Raw genomic sequence first — 18725 nt, forward strand, 5'->3', positions numbered from 1 at the left:
CTCCACGAAGTATTCTCTATTGCTTTCTGGAACTGCTCCCTCCCTTGGGAGCCTTAAGGAGCCCCGATCTGCACCTCTTTTTCTGTCCTCACCACATTACCTTGTACAATCATTCATTGTATTTGATACCTTGTATGATGTACACATCAATGTGTATGTCTTATTTCCCCTCCTGCTATACAAGCTCCTTGAGAGTAGGATCTGCATATGATTCATCTCTCTGGATCCCTCCCAATATCTAGCACACAGTCTGATAACTAATTACCCCTAAGAGGAGGGACAAGACTGATGCTGGCTATGGCCTTTCAGGAAAAAAAAAAAAAAAAGGCATCTTGGAAAGCTTCGTCCTGAAATACTTATTGGAATTGCCTAACCAAAGGAAATGGTTATACAAGCTATTCCAGAAGCTTAGACTAAATGATAAATGAGCTCCAGGACTTTAAAGCAAGACTGCAATCAGAAATCTACCTGAAACTGACTTACTAAAGTAGATTTAAAATAAAAGGGGAGGACAGAAAGGACACACACACACAAACATCTAAGACAGTCCTGGAAGCTGCAAGGCGGACTTAAAGGCTGGAAATGTGGGTGCATACTATTCCCAAGTGTAAATCTTTTGAAAGTCAGAACCACTTCAGAAAAGTGACCAGGATAGATTAGCAAAGTCTGAAATATTAATGACAATGGGTAAGTAGGAGGAGGATAAATATCTCTGCCTGTCCATCCATTAGCAAGAAGATAAGGGGAAAATCATGCAGAAGTGAGATGATTTAATCAGACCACTAATGAGTGGGCAATCTAGGTGTTACTCTTATATCCAGTTACTCGTTGTCATTCCTAAAGAAAAAATGAAACCTCGGAAGTTTTCAAAACATTCCAAAATCAGAGTGTTCCTCTTTTAAAGCTGTCTTGGAAATCTTTCAAGCTCTTGCTCTCAACCAGGTACCATGCCTGCCAAATCTTCCCTTAGTGATATGCCTAGGCATGGAACAACAGGATGTATCAAAATTATCAACCTCATAAATAAAAAGAAATCTAAGGTTTATTGCAATATGACCTGGTTTCTGAAACTCAGGACCTTTAGACTTTAGTTCAGCTCTCTATTCCCTGGCGTGCACTTCATTCTCTATACTAAACTCTTTCATAGTACGCCTAAACCCACAATACAGCTCTTTGAGGTAACTAAAACCAAACAGATGTTGTTGGGAGATAATATTTAAAAACCTAACATCACAACTGTTCAAGGGAAAAAGACCACAGGAAGCTCCCCTAAAATGAAACCCAATTCTTGACCAACGCTGCTTCCAAAAGCAGAGTAAGTCCTCCTTAATGTCTTCGATAGGCTCTTGGAAACTGCAACTTAAGCCAAACACAGAACAAAACCAACTTTTTTACCAAAGTCTAATTGATATAAATAAGAGTTAGTTCCTATGCCATATTCCTGGTCACAAAAACATCACCAAACTTCTAAATAAAGATCAAGACACTTCTAATATTAAACACTGAAATAACTATGAGCTATACATACATTTAATAAAGATTAAGAAAAACAAAGGCCAGGGCCAGGCACAGTGGCTCACGCCTGTAAACTCAGCACTTTGGGAGGTCGAGGTGGGCAGATCACGAGGTCAGGAGATTGAGACCATCCTGGCCAACATGGTGAAACCCCGTCTCCACTAAAAATATAAAAAATTAGCCAGGTGTGGTGGTGCGCGCCTGTAGTCCCAGCTACTCAGGAGGCTGAGGCAGGGGAATCGCTTGAATCTGGGAGGTGGAGGTTACAGTGAGCCGAGGTTGCGCCACCACTGCACTAGAGCCTGGCGTCAGAGCAAGACTCCGTCTCCCCCAACCCCCCAAAAAAAGGAAAAAGAAAGGCCAGGTGCAGTGGCTCACACCTGTAATCCCAGTACTTTGGGAGGCCAAGGCAGGAGGATCACCTGAGGTCAGGAGTTCAAGACCAGCCTGGCCAACATGGTGAAACCCCATCTCTACTAAAAATATAAAAATTAGCCAGGCATGGTGGCAGGTGCCTGTAATCCCAGCTACTCGGGAGGCTAAGGCATGAGAATCACTTGAACCCAGGAGGCGGAGGTTGCAGAGAACCAAGATCATGCCACTGCACTCCAGCCTGGGAGACAGAGCGAGACTCTGTCTCAAAAAAAAAAAAAAAAAAGTAAGATGATTATTTTTCTAATTATTCCAGTTGAGGGTTGCAGAAGATTGAAGCCTATCACAACAGTTCAGGGCACAAGGTAGGAACCAACCCTGGACAATTCAATCACAGGGCACACACTCACTCAGGCTGAGACTATTTAGATGTGCCAATTAACCTAACATGCACATATTCAGGATGTGGGAAGAAAGCAGAGTACTGGGGAAAAAAACCAAACAGACGTGGGGACAATGCTCAAACTCCACACAGAGAGTGACTCTGGCCAGGAACTGATTTCTTTTTTCTTCATCAATACTATAATCAAATAACATTATCTGAAGACCCAATGCACTAGTTGAACCACCCTGGGAAGACACATTTTACCTAAAAATAATGCTCTCACTGTCAAATGCAAACAAATATATCTTAGCCCAGTACTGACTGAGAAACAAATATAATGTTGGTATTGTCATTCCCCTTTAATGTTCCCCAATCCAACTTGCAGCCCTTAGGCTTTTTGGGTTGAGTTCCCAACCATTCCTGTGCATCTCCAACTTAACATGTCAACAAGTATCTCTCTATGACCAAGGCATATACCTTCTTCACTCACTTTTGTGACCTGCATTTTGATCATATCTTCCTCTGTCACGAGATGACATCATTTTTACAACTATACCTCATTTTATTGCATTTCACTTTACTGTGCTTCACAGGTACTGCTCTACCAACTGGCCTTTCCCCTGTCTCTCTCCCTCTCCTCGGGCCTCCCTATTACCTGAGACACAGCAATTGAAATTAGGCCACTTAATAACCCTACAATGGCCTCTAAGCATTCAAGTAAAAGAAGAGTCTCACATCTCTCACTTAAAAACTAAAGGCCAGGTGCGGTGGCTCACGCCTGTAATCCCAGAACTTTGGGGCACCAAGAAGGGCTGACTGCATGAGTCCAGGAGTTCGAAACCAGCTTGGCAACACAGAGAGACACCCACCATCTCTACAAAAAAAAAAAAAGAAAAGAAAAAGAAAAATTAGTCAGTCCTGGTGGCACACACCTGTGGTCCTAGCTACTCAGAAGGCTGAGGTGGGAGGATCCCTTGGGCAGCAGCGAGCTATGATCGTGCCACCACACTCCAGCCTGGGTGACAGAGCAAAATTCTGTCTCTAAATCAATCAATCAAAAGTTAGAAATGATTAAGCTTAGTAAGGAAAGCACATCAAAACCTGATATGGGGCCAGGCACAGTGGCTCATGCCTGTAATACCAGCACTTTGGGGGCCGAGGAGGGTGGATCACCTGAGGTCAGGAGTTCGAGACCACCCTGACCAACATGGTGAAACCCCATCTCTACCAAAAATACAAATAGTAGCCAGGCGTGGTGGTGGGCACCTGTAATCCCAGCTACTCGGGAAGCTGAAGCAGGAGAATCTCTTGAACCCAGGAGGCGAAGGTTGCAGTGAGCTGAGATTGCACCACTGCACTCCAGCCTGGGCAATAGAGCAAGACTCCGTTTCAAAACAACAACAACAAAAAAGAGCTGAGATGGACCAAGAGCTAGGCCTCTTGCACCCAACACTTACCCAAGCTGTGAATGCAAAGAAAAAGTTCTTGAAGGAAATTAAAAGTGCTCCTCCAGTGAACACACAAATAAGAAAGCAAACAGCTTTACTGCTGATATGAAGAAAGTGTCAGTGGTCTAGACAGAAGATCAAACCAACCACAATATTCCTGTAAGCCAAAGCCTAATGCGGAGCAATGCCCTAACTCTCCTCAATTCTATGAAGGCTGAGAGAGGTGAGGAAGCTGCAAAAGAAAAGTTGGTTCATGAGGTTTAAGCAAAGAAGCCATTTCCGTAACATAAAAGTATAAGGTGAAACAGCAAGTGCTAACGAAGAAGCTGCAGCAAGTTATCCCGAAGATCTGCCTAGGGTAACTGATGCAACTGGCTACATTAAACAATAGAATTTCAGTGTAGACAAAATGGACTTTTACTGGAAGAAGATGCCATCAAGGACTTTCATAGCTAGAGGAGAAGTCAATGCCTGTTGAAGCCGATGCTCATTTACCATTCCAAAAATTCTAGGGCCCTTAAGAATTATACTAAATCTACTCTGCCTCTGCTCTATAAATGGAACAAAGCTTGGATGATAGCACATGTTTACAGCATGGTTCACTATTTTAAGTTCACTGTTGAGACCTACTGCTCAGAAAAAAAAGATTCCTTTCAAAATATTACTGCTCACTAACAATATACCTACCTGGTCATCCAAAAACTCTGATGGAGGCTGGGCACAGTGGCTCACGTCTGTAATCCCAGCACTTTGGGAGGCCGAGGTGGGCGGATAACCTGAGGTCAGGAGTTCTAGACCAGCTTGGCCAACATGGTGAAACCAGTCTCTACTAAAAATACAAAAATTAGCTGGGCATGATGGTGGGTACCTGTAACCCCAGCTACTCAGGAGGCTGAGATAGAAGAATAGCTTAAACTCAGGAGGCAGAGGTTGCAGTGAGCCAAGATGGTACCACTGAACTCCAGCCTGGGTAGCAGAGTGAGACTCCATCTCAAAAAACAAATAACATTAATCTCCTTGTATAACTCCATCAGAGTTTTGTTTTGTGACAGTCTCGCTCTGTCGCCCAGGCTGGAGTGCAGTGGTGCCATCTCAGGTAACTGCAAACTCCGCCTTCTGGGTTCAAGCGATTCTCATGCCTCAGCCTCCCGAGTAGCTGGGATGGCAGGCATGCGCCACCACACCCAGCTAATTTTTCTAATTTTAGTAAAGATGGGGTTTTGCCATGTTGGCCACACTGGTCTCAAACTCCTGACTTCAAGTAAGCCTCCCGTCTCGGCCTCCCAAAGTGCTGGGATTACAGGCGTGAGCCATCACGCCCGGCCGAGATTAGTATTTTAATACCTACTAACACAATATCCATTCTGCAGCCCATGGATCAAAGAGTAATTTCAACATTCAAGTCTTATTATTGAAGAAATACATGGCTGGGCGCAGTGGCTCATGCCTATAATCCCAGCACTTTGGGAGGCCAAGGTAGAAGGATCACCCGAGGTGAGTAGTTTGAGACCATCCTGGCCAACATGATGAAACCCCATCTCTACTAAAAACACAAAAATTAGCCGGGCTTGGTGGTGCACGCCTGTAGTCCCAGCTATTCTAGAGGCCAAAGCATGAGGTTGCAGTGAGCCGAGATCACGCCACTGCACTCCAGCCTAGGTGACAGAGTGAGACTGTCTCAAAAATAAAAACACTTCAGAAGGATACAACTGCCATAGACTGGGATTCCTCAGACAGATCTGAGTAAACTGAAAACCTTCTAGACAGGATTCACCATTTTAAATGCCATTAAGAATATTCATGGCAGGCCGGGCACAGTGGCTCATGCCTGTAATCCCAGCACTTTGGGAGGCCGGGGCGGGCAGATCACAAGGTCATGAGTTCGAGACCAGCTGGGTCAACATGGTGAAACCCTGTCTACTAAAAAAATACAAAACTTAGCTGGGCATGGTGGTGTGGCCTGTAATCCCAGCTACTAGGAAGGCTGAGGCAGGAGAATCGCTTGAACCCAGGAGGTGGAGGTTGCAGTGAGCCGAGATCACGCCACTGCACTCCAGCCTGGGTGACAGAGCAAGACTTCGTCTCAAAAAAAAAAAGAATATTCATGGCCAGGCACAGTGCCTCACACCTGTAATCCCAGAACTTTGGGAGGCCAAGGTGGGAGTACTGCTTTAGCTCAGGAGTTCAAAACCAGCCTGGGCTGTCTCTACAAAAAATACAAAAATTAGCTGGGTGTGGTGGCACATGCTTATAGTCCCAGCTACTCGGGAGGCTGAGGTAGGAGGATCACTTGAGCCTGGGAGGTCAGGGCTGCAATGAACCAAGATCGTGCTACTGTACTCCAGCCTGGGCAACAGAGTAAGACTCTGTCTCAAAAAAAAAAAAAAAAAAAAAATTCAAAATTCGTGGGAGGAGGTCAAAATATAAACATTAACAGGAGTCTAAAGTTGATTCCAATCCTCCTGAATGATTTTGAGGGGTTCGAGGCTTCAGTGAAAGAAGTAACTGTTGATGTGGTAGAAACAGCAAGAGAACTGTAATTAGAAGTGGAGCCTGAGATGTGACTGGATTGCTGCAATTTCATGTAAAACTTTAACAGATGAAGAGTTGCTTCTTATAGAAGGCAAAGAATGTGATTTCTTGAAATGGAACCTACCTCCAGTGAAAATGCTATGAACATTAGAATATTATGTAAACTTAGTTCACAAAATAGTGGCAGGACTTGAGAGAACGAACTCCAATTCTGAAAGAAGCTCTACTCTAGGTAAAACGCTATCAAACAGAAAAGCATGCTACAGAGAAATCTTTCAGGAAAGGAAGAGTCAAGTGAAGCAACAAACTCCACTGCTGCCTTATTTTAAGAAATTGCCAGCCAGGCCCAGTGGCTCACGCCAGTAATCTCAGCACTTGGGGAGTCCAGGGCGAGAGGATCACTTGAGCCCAGGAGTTTGAGACCTCAAGATCAGTCTGGGCAACACAGCAGACCCTGTCTATATAAAAAAATATAGACAAAAATTAGCTGGGTGTGGTGGCATGTGTCTGCAGTCCCAGCTACTTGGGAGGGTGAGGTAGGAGGATGGCTTGAACCTGGGAGGCAGAGGTTGCAATCAGCCGAGATCATGACACTGTACTCCAGCCTGGGTGACAGAGTGAGACTCTCTCCCAAAAGAAAAAAAAAACAGGCCAGATGCGGTGGCTCACGCCTGTAATCCCAGCACTTTGGGAGACTGTAATCCCAGCACTTTGGGAGACCGAGGTGGGTGGATTACTTGACGTCAGGAGTTCAAGACCAGCCTGGCCAACATGGTGAAACCCGTCTCTACTAAAAATACAAAAATTAGCTGGGTGTGGGGGACCGGGGAGGGAGGGTTGCAGGGGGCTGCAATCCCAGCTACTCGGGAAGCTGAGGCAGGAGAACTGCTTGAGCCCAGGAGGCATAGGTTGCAGTGAGCTGAGATCACGCCACTGCACTCCAGCCTGGGCAACAGGAGTAAAACTCATCTCAAAAACAAAACAGAAAAACACACACACAGAAATTGCCAAAGCCACCCCAATCTTCGGCAACTACCACCCTAATCAGTCAGCAGCCATCATCATCAAGTCAAGACCCTCAAGCAGCAAAAGCTTATGACTTGCTGAAAGTTCAGATGGTAATTAGCATTTTTACCAATAAGATATTTTAAAATTAAGATATGTACATTTTTTAGACATAATGCTGTTGCACATTTAATAGACTACACTATAGCACAAACATAACTTCTATTTGCACTGGGAAACCAACAAATTTGTGTGACTCTCTTTATTATGATGTTAGTTTTATTGTATTTTGCTCTAGTGGCAGCACTATCACAAGCATTTTATGTTCCAGTACTGCTCAGGTATTTGTTGAGGTTAGTTCTAGGTTTCTTCATTTAAATGAGCTAAGGTTTGTAAGATGTTGTATTTTAAATGATGATGAGAGATACAGAGAAAGGAAGAATATTAATAAAAATAAATGGATGGATGAGGGACACGGGGGTAGGATTTATTTACTAACAGACAATTTGGTTTTTATGTTTACACAGATGGACCTTAGGACTTATGCCATTATCAATCACAATAGCTAAAAAGCATTTCTAGCCTTAAGAAAGCTTATACTCTCCAAAATAAAAACCAATCTAAAATTGAAAATTTCACAAGAAGAACTGGTCTGAAAATTAAAAGACCTATGTTTGTGTACTGGCCGCTTGCTGCCTACTAGCTGGTGGCCCTGGGTCAGTCACTCTACTAAGCCACTCCAGCAATGATGCATACTGAACACATTCCAAAGGGGTCTGGTGGTTTGGTAGGGAAGTCCTACACTTCACTACTTGAAGATGCAATAAATGAATGAATACAAGGGAAGGCAAAGTGACTAGAGAGAACAGAAGGTTCAATAGTCTCTGTTTAAACTCATCTAAAGTTTTTATATAGTCATGCAAGAAAGGACTACGCTTAGTGCCTGAAACCTTATTACTTACACACATAGCTGGGTACCAGCTGGTCATATTTACTGGCAGGCTACTGAATAGTCTTCACTACTATAATACAAGAATGAATAACATAGCTCTACTTCCCCAACTCTGATTAATGGCAAGTTTGACGTTTGAGGGTACATCTGTCTTAAGAAGAAGCCGCTTTTCAAAGTGCCTACTGGAAAACCATGCTTCCTAAAAGACTTAGGCTTGGAAGTGGCTGCACACTGCTCTCCCTAAAGATCTGTTCACAAGGACACATTTTCAAACTGGCAGAAGAGCCACTTTTCCTTCAAAAACAAAACTATTTTTCTATTTAGTATCTAGTATAATATAATCTTTGAAACAGGAGCCAGATCATAATATAGTTGTACTATAACTAGAAAAAAAATGAAGGCACAGCAACTGGTATAAACAATGAAAGTGATGGGAAGGCGTGAACAGAACATTTGAAAACTTATTTCTGTGGAACAGAAAATGATACATAACATCTTACTTCACACACATTCTTCCTCATCCTTTGAATGCTCAAACTTAAACCATCTCTGCATATATGACACCAATAAAACAAAAGCAGTATTTTGTATGATGGAGAAAAAAGATCAAGTATTTAGTGAAGTATTCTAAAGCAAGGAAGGGTCTAAAAACTATAGCTCACAGGCCACATCTGGCCTACAGCCTGTTTTTAGAAACAGTTTCACTGGAAGGCATCAACCCTAATTATTTATGTATTTATTTATTTTTAGATGAAGCCTCGGTCTGTCATACAGGCTGGAGTATAACAGCACGATCTTGGCTCACTGCAACCTCCACCTCCTGGGTTCAAGCGATTCTCTCACCTCAGCCTCCTAAGCAGCTGGAATTACAGGCACCTGCCATCACACCCAGTTAATTTTTGTATTTCTGAAGAGACAGGTTTCACCATGTTGACCAGGCTGGTCTTCAATTCCTGACCTTAAGTGATCTGCCCACCTCGGCCTCCCAAAATGCTGGGATTACAGGCGTGAGCCACCATGCCCAGCCCCTAATTAGTTTATATTGTCTATGGCTGCTCTCATGCTAAACAGTAGAGTTGAAGAGTTACAACAAAAATCATACAGCTGCAGAGCTTAAAATATCTGGACCTTTAAGGAAAAAGGTTCAGCCACATGTGGTAGCTCATGCCTCTAATCCCAGCACTCTGGGAGGCCAAGGCGGGAGGATCACTTGAACCCAGGAGTTTGAGATCAGCCTGGGCAACATAGTGAGACCCCCATCTCAACAGAAAATAAAAAATAAAAAATTAGCCAGGTATGGTGGCTCACACCTATAGTCCCAGCTACTCAGGAGGCTGAGGTAGGAGGATTGCTTGAGCCTGGGAGGTCAAGCCTGCAGAGAGCTATGATTGCGCCACCGCCGCACTCCAGCCTGAGCAGCAGAGCAAGACCCTGTCTCAAAAAAACAAAAAAAAAAAAAAGAAAAAGAAAAAGTTTCAGATAATATTCTGATCTTGTTTTAAAGCATTGTTAAGTGTTTTGTTTATCCCTGATTTACTGATGGGGAAACTGACACCAGAGGTTGAGAAGCTGGTCCTAGATCACACAACTGTTATTTAGCTCCCCTGCCTCCCTCTCACCTGTTCATCCTCAATTAGAACTAACCTGGGCCAGACCTGCTCTGCTGCATAGAAGAATCTGTTAGTCTCTCTGACCCTCCAGCCTAACGAGTAAATAAATCCTTGTAGGAAGAATGATGAGTAACTGGTTTTTCAGGCCTCGATCCCAAAAAGGAATTGTGACATGAGCTAGAGACAGAAAGAGTGCCTGTAGCCTAAGTTAAGTTGTATTCTAAAACAAAGCATCATTTTCTTACTAGGTCCTTTCTGAGATTCACAAATAGCCTCTTGCCCAGTTTCTGGCAGTATCTTGTGTTTGTGTGTCCAGCAGAGATAAGCAGTGTAATTCTGAAGAATGTTTCGAAGATGCCAACTTACGGGCTTTGGAGTTCATAAAAAAATGCCACATACATCATCCTCAATTGAGCCTTATTTAGCTCAGTGATACATTTATCAATATTATTCCAATTTTATAGATAAGGTTGATGGTTAGGTATCAAGTTACTTGCTCAAGATCACAATACAATAAGTGATAGAGTCAAAATGCAAAAGCTCTAAAATTCTGTCTTAATTTATTATAACTTGCTCATTCCCACTTTTTGCACTATTTAAGCTCTGTCACTCTTTTTTCTTTTCTGTTTTATCCTTCCCCTTTGCATGTCTCTAGGCGGGTTAGCAGCACCTTTGAATACTCAGCTGTGAACAGTTGGGGGCACTAAAGCACAAGGTAAACACATAAATAAATAAAACGTATTGGACCTGGGGGTTCTTAGCTCTCTGGTGAACTGTGATCTTGAGCAAATTTCTTAACTTCTTAGAAACTTCTCTATCATCTACAGCAATATCCCACAGGGCAGCTGAAACACACAAATGGTAAAACACATGTTAGAAGGCCTCAAAAAATAGCAAGATTCATACAAATGCCAGATGGCATCATATCATCATGACTGCTCGAAGCTGGACAAGACACCAACTACTGGTCTGAAGAGTCCCAGATATGGTACCAAGACTAAAGACCAACTAGCTTCTTTTTCTCTATAATTTAGACTACTTACTTTGTTTTTAACCTATTTCTTTAAAAAGCCTAGTTTCAGATGCATGGAAATACATATTAAAATAGAGAAAGATGCTCTCCTATCTCTTCTATAAACACAAAATAATTTTTAAAGCCCTTTAAACTATTAAATTTGGAACAAATGTACTAGTTCCAAAAAAGCAAAGAACTCAAGCTGAAAATGGGAATGAGCCAAATTTAAATCCCTGGGAGTGTCAATGATCAACAGCTATACTAGGTTTTCTCTCCACACTAATCCAAAAACATATTAAAAATTTTTTTAATTTTTACTTATTTATTTTTTATTATTTACTTATTTTGAGATGGAGTCTCCCTCCATTCCCCAGGCTGGAATGCAGTAGCACGATCTTGGCTCACTGCAAGCTCCGCCTCCTGGGTCCACACCATTCTCCTGCCTCAGCCTCCAGAGGAGATGGGACCACAGGCGCCCACCACCACGTCTGGCTAATTTTTTTGTATTTTTAGTAGAGACAGGGTTTTACTGTGTTAGCCAGGATGGTCTCGGTCTCCTGACCTCATGATCCGTCCGCCTCGGCCTCCCAAAGTGCTGGGAGTACAGGCATGAGCCACCGCGCCCAGCCTTAAATTCTTAGAATATGTCTCCTTGGGCTGGGAATGGTGGCTCATGCCTGTAATCTCAGCACTTTGGAGGTCGAAGCAGGAGGATCGCTTGAGCCCAGGAGTTCAAGATCAGCCCGGGAAACATAGCAAGACCTTGACTCTACAAAAAAGAAAAAACAAAAACAAAAACAAAAATTAGTCTGTGTGGTGGCACACATCTGTAGCTCCTGCTACTCAGGAGGCTGGGGCAAGAGGATCACTTGACCCGAGGAGCTGGGAGACTGCAATGAGCCATGATCGCACCACTGCACTTCAGCCTGGGCAACAGAGTGAGACCCTATCTCAAAAAAAAACAAAAAAGCCCCACAACCACCACCATCTCCTTGGATACCTCAGAATTCCACAAGCTAGGAGTATGTGCCTGTTTTGTCTTGTGAAAGGAATCTTGTTTATGTTAGAGGGTAGAGGGAACCTGGAGTCCAGGCAGCTCCCCACTCAACCTGGCCCCATCGTCCAAGCAAAAGATTCTGTTTGGAGCTCTAAAGAGAGCTCCACCCACTTCCCTCTATATCCAATATCCTGAAGTGAACATGAAGGAAACATGTTCTGGAAAACCGGAATTTCTCAGACTATTTCATGGATTGAAACCAATGTTTAAGGCTCTTCTGCAACAGCACTGATAAGAAGCTTGCCTTTACAGTACAACTGTAAAGAAATTCAATACTGTCTACACATTCACTCATCAGTGATGACTATTTTTTTTTCTCCCCAAGAAACCATTCCCGGCACACAATCAAATCTATTTCTCTAATTAGCATATTCACTTGCTTCAGACTTGTGTAACATATTCTTTTTTAAGGGGCATATTATTTTTTAAGCTTAAAATTTTCATGTTCCTATTTTTTCCCCAGTTTGTCTTACATAATCATTTTGTTTCTGACACATCCTCAATGCAAACGTGCCTTGCACATAGTGGGGATTCAATCCACATTTACTGAATGAAAAACACAGGTTCCTCAAGAACTTTAAAAAAAATTTTTTTTAACAGTGTCTTGCTCTGTTGCCCAGGCTGGAGTGCAGTGGCATGATCATGGTTCACTGAAGCCTCAACCTCCTGGGTTCAAGCGATCCTCCCCTGCTCAGCCTCCTGAGTAGCAGGGACTACAGGTGCTTGCCACCATACCTGGCTAATTTTTAAAATTTTCTGTAAAGACAGGGTCTTGCTATCTTGCCCAGGCTGGTCTCAAACTCCTGGCCTCAAGTGATCCTCTCACGTTGGCCTGCCAAACTGCTGGAATTACAGACGTGAGCCACCATGCACGGACAAGAACTATTTTAAGACCCCAAGTATCCTTGGCCTCATTCTAGGTGCTTTTCTTTTAAACTGGCAAATGGGAAAATTCCTTAAGTACCTATGCTCAGTTGTGCAGTAACCTTTGTGCAGTAATCCAATGGAAGAGCCACAAGAGTGGGGATGGAGAAAAACTTGTTCTACTTTGGAAAATGTAGCACAAATGTAGACAATTATCTAATCATAAGCTCCACTGAAAAACAGAAGATTGTGCTGGTGAGTTAATACATCTGAAAACCAGGGGGGTGGGGGGACAGGAGAAGGCAGAAAATTGTCAATTAAAAACCTAGAGGGCGTTATAAGAATGTCAATATGAGCTTGGCTGTATTGATTTGGCTGTCTGGATTCTGCTCATTCAGACACACTGTGAATTATTCCCTCTGCTTAGTGTCTTTTATCATTGATTTAAATGTTTAAAAGAGGAGAAGAAAGAAAGGAAAAGGACATGAAACGAGACAAATCTTCCAAGCCAACCAAATCCTAAATCTCTTACCTTCATGTATACAGCTGTCAGGAACTGAGAACATAAAGATCACTTCAAAGAGTGCAAAGTGACTGAGATAGTTATGCTAATCTCTTACATTTGTACATACTTTATACTTTTTAAAGTAGTTTCACATTATTTTATGTGTTTTTCACCATAAACACGTAAGATAAGCAACACAGGTTCAAATATTCCCATCTGACAAATAAAGATACTTTATTCAGGTAGACTGAGGAACTTGGCAGAAGTCACCAGGATAAGTATATGCCACAGCTGAAATTAAAATCCATGTCTTCTGATTCTCAATTCTGTGCTCTTTCATTAAATCATCTCCTTCTACTTTAGAATTGATAACAATAGAAAACTCAAAACTTAAGAACCTACAGCTTTTCTCAGCCTGGAACACAAATCCACCAGGCCTTTTTACCTTTAGTTTTCCTGATCACTCTCCTGAAAAAAGTACTCCAAAAAAAATCAAGATACCAGATTCTTACACATTTCAAAGTAGAAAGCTTAAACAAGAAAGCTTAAGGTTTTCAAGCTTGTTAAACTGCAGTTGCATCAGAGGAGTGGGACTAGGCCATCTAGTTACCAAACAAGAGTGGAGATAGAAAGGATCAAGTTCACTTTCTGGGGGCCTGGTGATGGGAAGTCACTCTATTCTTTCACTATAATTCAGAAGAAGAGCCTTAGCCCAGCCCCCTTTACTGGAGATGTTTTCATAGCTACCCACTTATATGAGGAATCACCTGGCTAAATTCTATGCAGTGTTTCAAAATTATAGCTATCGCTACATTGTGAACATGGTGATAAAGTTATCTTATTCAGCCATTCCTCCAAGAAATCAGAATTCCTTTGTTCCACCTCACTAGGGGTAAGCAAGGATTATAAATCATAGCTAGGAAATTTAAAGCAAAAACAACACCACGGGCCAGGCGCGGTGGTTCACCCCTGTAATCCCAGCACTTTGGGAGGCCAAGGCGGGCAGATCACGAGGTCATAAGATCAAGACTATCTGTCCAATATGGTGAAACTCCATTTTCTAGTAAATACAAAAATTAGCTGGGCATGGTGGTGGGCACCTGTAGTCCCAGCTACTCAGGAGGCTGCGACAGAAGAATAGCTTGAACCCGGGAGGCCGAGGTTGCAGTGAGCCAAGATCGCGCCACCGCACTCCAGCCAGGCGACAGAGCGAGAGACTCCGTCTCAAAAAGAAAAAAAAGAACACAATGATTCATCTAAAAATATTGATCTCTGTGGCTCAAGATGAGAACCCAAATTTGGGAGCTGCCTCAATACATACCACAAAGTGTGTACTTGCATAGCTAAGGAACACCACAGAACACCTAATACAATTCTAACCACATATCTATTTGGAAAAAAATTCTTCAACTACTTATCTAACCTTAGTGAATTTAGGATTCATTAAAGACGATTTCCCAAAAACACTAGTAGTGCTCAATTGTATCTATCTACTTGTACTACGCTTTGTTCCAAAAAGTGACTGTGTTCACCTATTTTGACAAACACTTTAAAGGTAATTCAATTTGACTGTATGTTTGCTCCCTTTATGATTAGCCTGGTAAGTAGTCTATAATATGAGAGTCGATGAGAACTCTGGGAAAGTTCTGTGCTTTTCAAGGGAGAAGCAAGTATAGAAAAAGGGAAGGTAGGAGGAAAAATTAGTCCCCTAAGATGGACACAGCTATAGACTCTTTTTCATATACAGTAAGAAAGTGCAGGCGTGGTGGCGGGCGCCTGTAGTCCCAGCTACTTGGGAGGCTGAGGCGGGAGAATGGCATGAACCCGGGAGGCGGAGCTTGCAGTGAGCCCAGATCACGCCACTGCACTCCAGCCTGGGAGACACAGCGAGACTCCATCTCAAAAAAAAAAAAAAAAAGAAAGTGCAGTATAAACAGCAAAAGCCTCTGTCATTAGGCTCTGTCTTCCATTTTGTCACCCTCAAAATGGGGGATGATAATCATCTATCCTACTTACATTAGGTAAATACCAAACAAGAGAATGAGTATGAAATCACTTCACTAACTATAAAGTACTATGCTTCATATAAACACCGCATACTATTACATTGCTTAACCACCTTTAAGGGGAGCTTCATGGGCATCTGGACAATGAATTTCCAAGAGGAAAATAATCATGGAGTTCAGATTATAAAAAATGAGGTAAAATGGCTGGAAATTTACCACTATTTCTCTAGTGAAAAGTTTCTTATTGCCTTTATTTTAGATTAAGGATAATTACAACATACGCAGCCTAGAAACTAAATATAGGTGCCTTATATTAAAAATTCTGCTAAATCCTACAGATGAGGCTAGTCCCATTCCTGGTAATTAATTTTGTGTGCTGCTCATTGGTGCTATAATGATCATGTGGGCTATAAATTACTTGCTCAGCAAATGCTGCCAAATTTCTACATATGTATTTTTGGTCAGCTTCATGCAGGATGCTGCCATTTGAGATTTTACAAAGCTAAAACCAGTAAGATTAAGCCCAATGCAACTCAGAAAATAAAATGTAGTCTTTGTACCGAATGGAGATGTGGTATATGTACTAATCTCAAGGAAATATTTGTACATCTTTAAAGCAAGTGAAAGTCACCAGATTCTAAGGCAGTATTTCTAGTCTTTTACTTATCAAGGCACACACAGAAAGTGTTAATATTAGCTTCTCGAATATTTAACCTATGAGCTGATACTGATGCCCTCATTTAGTTGAACTTGTCACAAGACCATGTATTACATATGGTGCTCCAAGTACTGCAAGGAAGATGTAGGCTAACAACAAAATCTTTACCTTGTTGTATACGCCTGGATTAAGGGGAGTTACAGATATTCTCTATTTTTACTAAACTAATACTAAAAAACTGAGCAAGTAACTTTTTGGAGTAAAGAATATTAATTCATACATGGGAACTGCACACTCAGACAACAGGAGTGTACAACCAAAAAAAGCTTAGAGAACACTGACCTAGAGAACTCTACCATGCTCATTTCTGGATTTCTCAACTTTAGAGTCAGACCTTTTTTGTGCTTCCATCTTTGACATGTAGCACTAGTCTTCTGTCAATTCTCTTTCTTGATTCTCTCCTGTTTGTCCCTTAGGTTCAGTTACAATCTTTATGAGCCTAAATTCCAAATATACATTACCAATTTTGATATTTCTCCAAAGCTTCATTCACTTCTGCATACACTGAACATCTACAACCGGAAAGCTGGACATCTACAACTTGGACATCTACAACCAGAAAGCTACCCAGAAGTGAAATTCCACATGCCCCAAATCAAATCTATCTTCTTTTCCCCCCAAACTTGCTCTTCCTGAGTTTCTGTTTCTATCCTCCAGTCACCCAGACTTGAAACCTCAGTATCATTTTGCACTTTTTCTCCTCTGTTGTTCAATTCTAATCAGCTGCTAAATTCTATAGTAGCAGGGTCCAGCAGTGTCCATCTCCTGAACTTTCTTCATACTACCACTATCTCTGTTCAGACCTTCATCGCCTCTATGTAATAAAAATGATGATAGCCAATGCTCATTAGGAGTTACTGTGTGCCAGGTACAATTCTAAGCCCTTTATGTTACAACCTATTTTAAACTTAATAATCCTATAAAGGTTGTGAACCTAAGATGTGTAATAAATCTTATAAAAGCGCAGCTCTCATAACGCCACATCACTCTACTACTCCAGATTTCCAATGGTCACCAATGTCAAGCAGAGACTGTTCAAATTTCTTAGCCTGTCAAACAAGGCCCTTCAACATCTGACCCAACTTACTTCTCCATACGTCTTTCTTTTACCACTCCTTCCTGTCCTTAACTCATCTCTTTATGCTCTAAGCAGTTGGCCATTTACTGCTCTCTTTAACCCAAGATGTACTTTTTGAATCATGATCTTACTCTTGTTGCTCCCAACGCCTGGAATGCCCTTGTCCCTACCTCCCTGAGTCCACATCCAGTTAAATAGTTTCCCTTCAACTAAGCCAAGGTCTCCCCTCTTCTGAATTGTGTATTTTGCTTGTTCTTTCCGTATCAGTTTCTAATACTTGATAAACATCATCAGTCTCAGAGTAAAATTTTATTTGTATACCTTTTTAAACTCTCCACAAAAAAGACACGCATGCATGGTGAATTGGTGAAAGGAAGTGTAAAAAGCATCCAACTTTAGCATTTCCTTGAAGGTAAGAACTATATAGCTTAGATAAACAGAAGACAATTTCATTTTATCTGGATACTTTCAATCAAGCAGGTCTTCCCTTTAGTTTTCTATGTAATTGAAACTATGGAAACAGACCAAAACCGTAGTACTTCCAAGAAGAAAGGATAACCAAGTGAATTCGCGCTGCTATTTGCTGTGGTTATTTTAGTCTTCTTTCTTTGAACTAAGGAACACAAGGTCACAATGTTATGCCATTTTAAAGTTAAACATTTACTATCTTTTTCTTTAGTTCTTCCTCTATACTGGAATTTAACTTCATTCCTTATCCTTTGATTGCCCATTTTCACCACAGGTTCTAGACTGTAATTTAATTTAGAATAAATACTGTAAGTAGAGAAAAACTTTTGATCAATTACTGAATAGCGGGGTCTGACTTTGGGATCCCAAAGGGAGAGACAAGAAGATAAGAGTGATAACACAAATAGAATCTGACCACGTTATAAAGAGTTGAGCCCCAATATTGAGGTAGCAGAAAGAACAGATTAAAAAGAAAACTAGCCAGGCACAGACGCTCACACCTGTAAATGCCAGTGCTTTTGAGGCTAAGGTAGAAGGATCCTTTGAGGCCAGGAGTTCGAGACCAGCCAGGGAAAATAATGAGACTCCATCTCTACAAAAAAAAAAAAATTGGTTTTTGTCTGTCTGTTTTTCTTGAGACAGAGTCTCACTCTGTTGCCCAGGCTGGAGTGCAGTGGCACTATCATGGCTCACTGCAACCTCCCGGTTCAAGCAATTCTTGTGCCTCACCCTCCTGAGAAGATGGGACTAGGCCCGGATAATTTTGGTGTTATTTTAGTAAGGGCTGGGTTTCACCATGTTGTCCAGGCTGGTCTCAAACTCCTGACCTCAAGTGATCCACCCGCCTTGGCCTCCCAAAGTGCTGGGATTACAGGCATGATCCACCACACCCAGTCAAAATTTTTTTTTTTTTTTGAGACGGAGTTTCACTTTGTTGCCCAGGCTGGAGTGCAGTGGCGCCATCTCGGCTCACTGCAAGCTCCACCTCCTGGGTTCACGCCATTCTCCTGCCTCAGCCTCCCGAGTAGCTGGGACTACAGGAGCCCGCCACCACGCCCGGCTAATTTTTTGTATTTTTAGTAGAGATACGATTTCACCGTGTTAGCCAGTATGGTCTTGATCTCCTGACCTCATGATCTGCCTGCCTTGGCCTCCCAAAGTGCTGGGATTATAGGCGTGAGCCATTGTGCCCAGC

At 42.1% G+C, this 18725-nt stretch overlaps 1 protein-coding gene across 50 annotated transcripts in view; it reads right to left on the minus strand.

Moving 5' to 3' along the window:
* The window catches only part of NFYC (nuclear transcription factor Y subunit gamma), an 80726-nt gene that overhangs the window by 38531 nt on the left and 23470 nt on the right, over positions 1-18725 (minus strand). For 12 of the 50 annotated variants that reach the window (XM_074010909.1, XM_074010892.1, XM_074010876.1 and 9 more), the window contains exon 2: positions 10567-10664. The exons of 26 other annotated variants lie outside the window; for them this stretch is intronic. The gene's annotated coding sequence lies outside the window, so the exon portion shown is untranslated. Of the gene's footprint in view, positions 1-3007; positions 3147-10566; positions 10665-18030; positions 18123-18725 lie in introns of all 50 variants that reach the window. 12 more of the 50 variants (XM_074010911.1, XM_074010897.1, XM_045373484.3 and 9 more) reach the window with 4 other exon arrangements.

This window comes from Macaca fascicularis, chromosome 1 (genome assembly GCF_037993035.2).
Source record: "Macaca fascicularis isolate 582-1 chromosome 1, T2T-MFA8v1.1".
Classification (NCBI taxonomy): domain Eukaryota; kingdom Metazoa; phylum Chordata; class Mammalia; order Primates; family Cercopithecidae; genus Macaca; species Macaca fascicularis.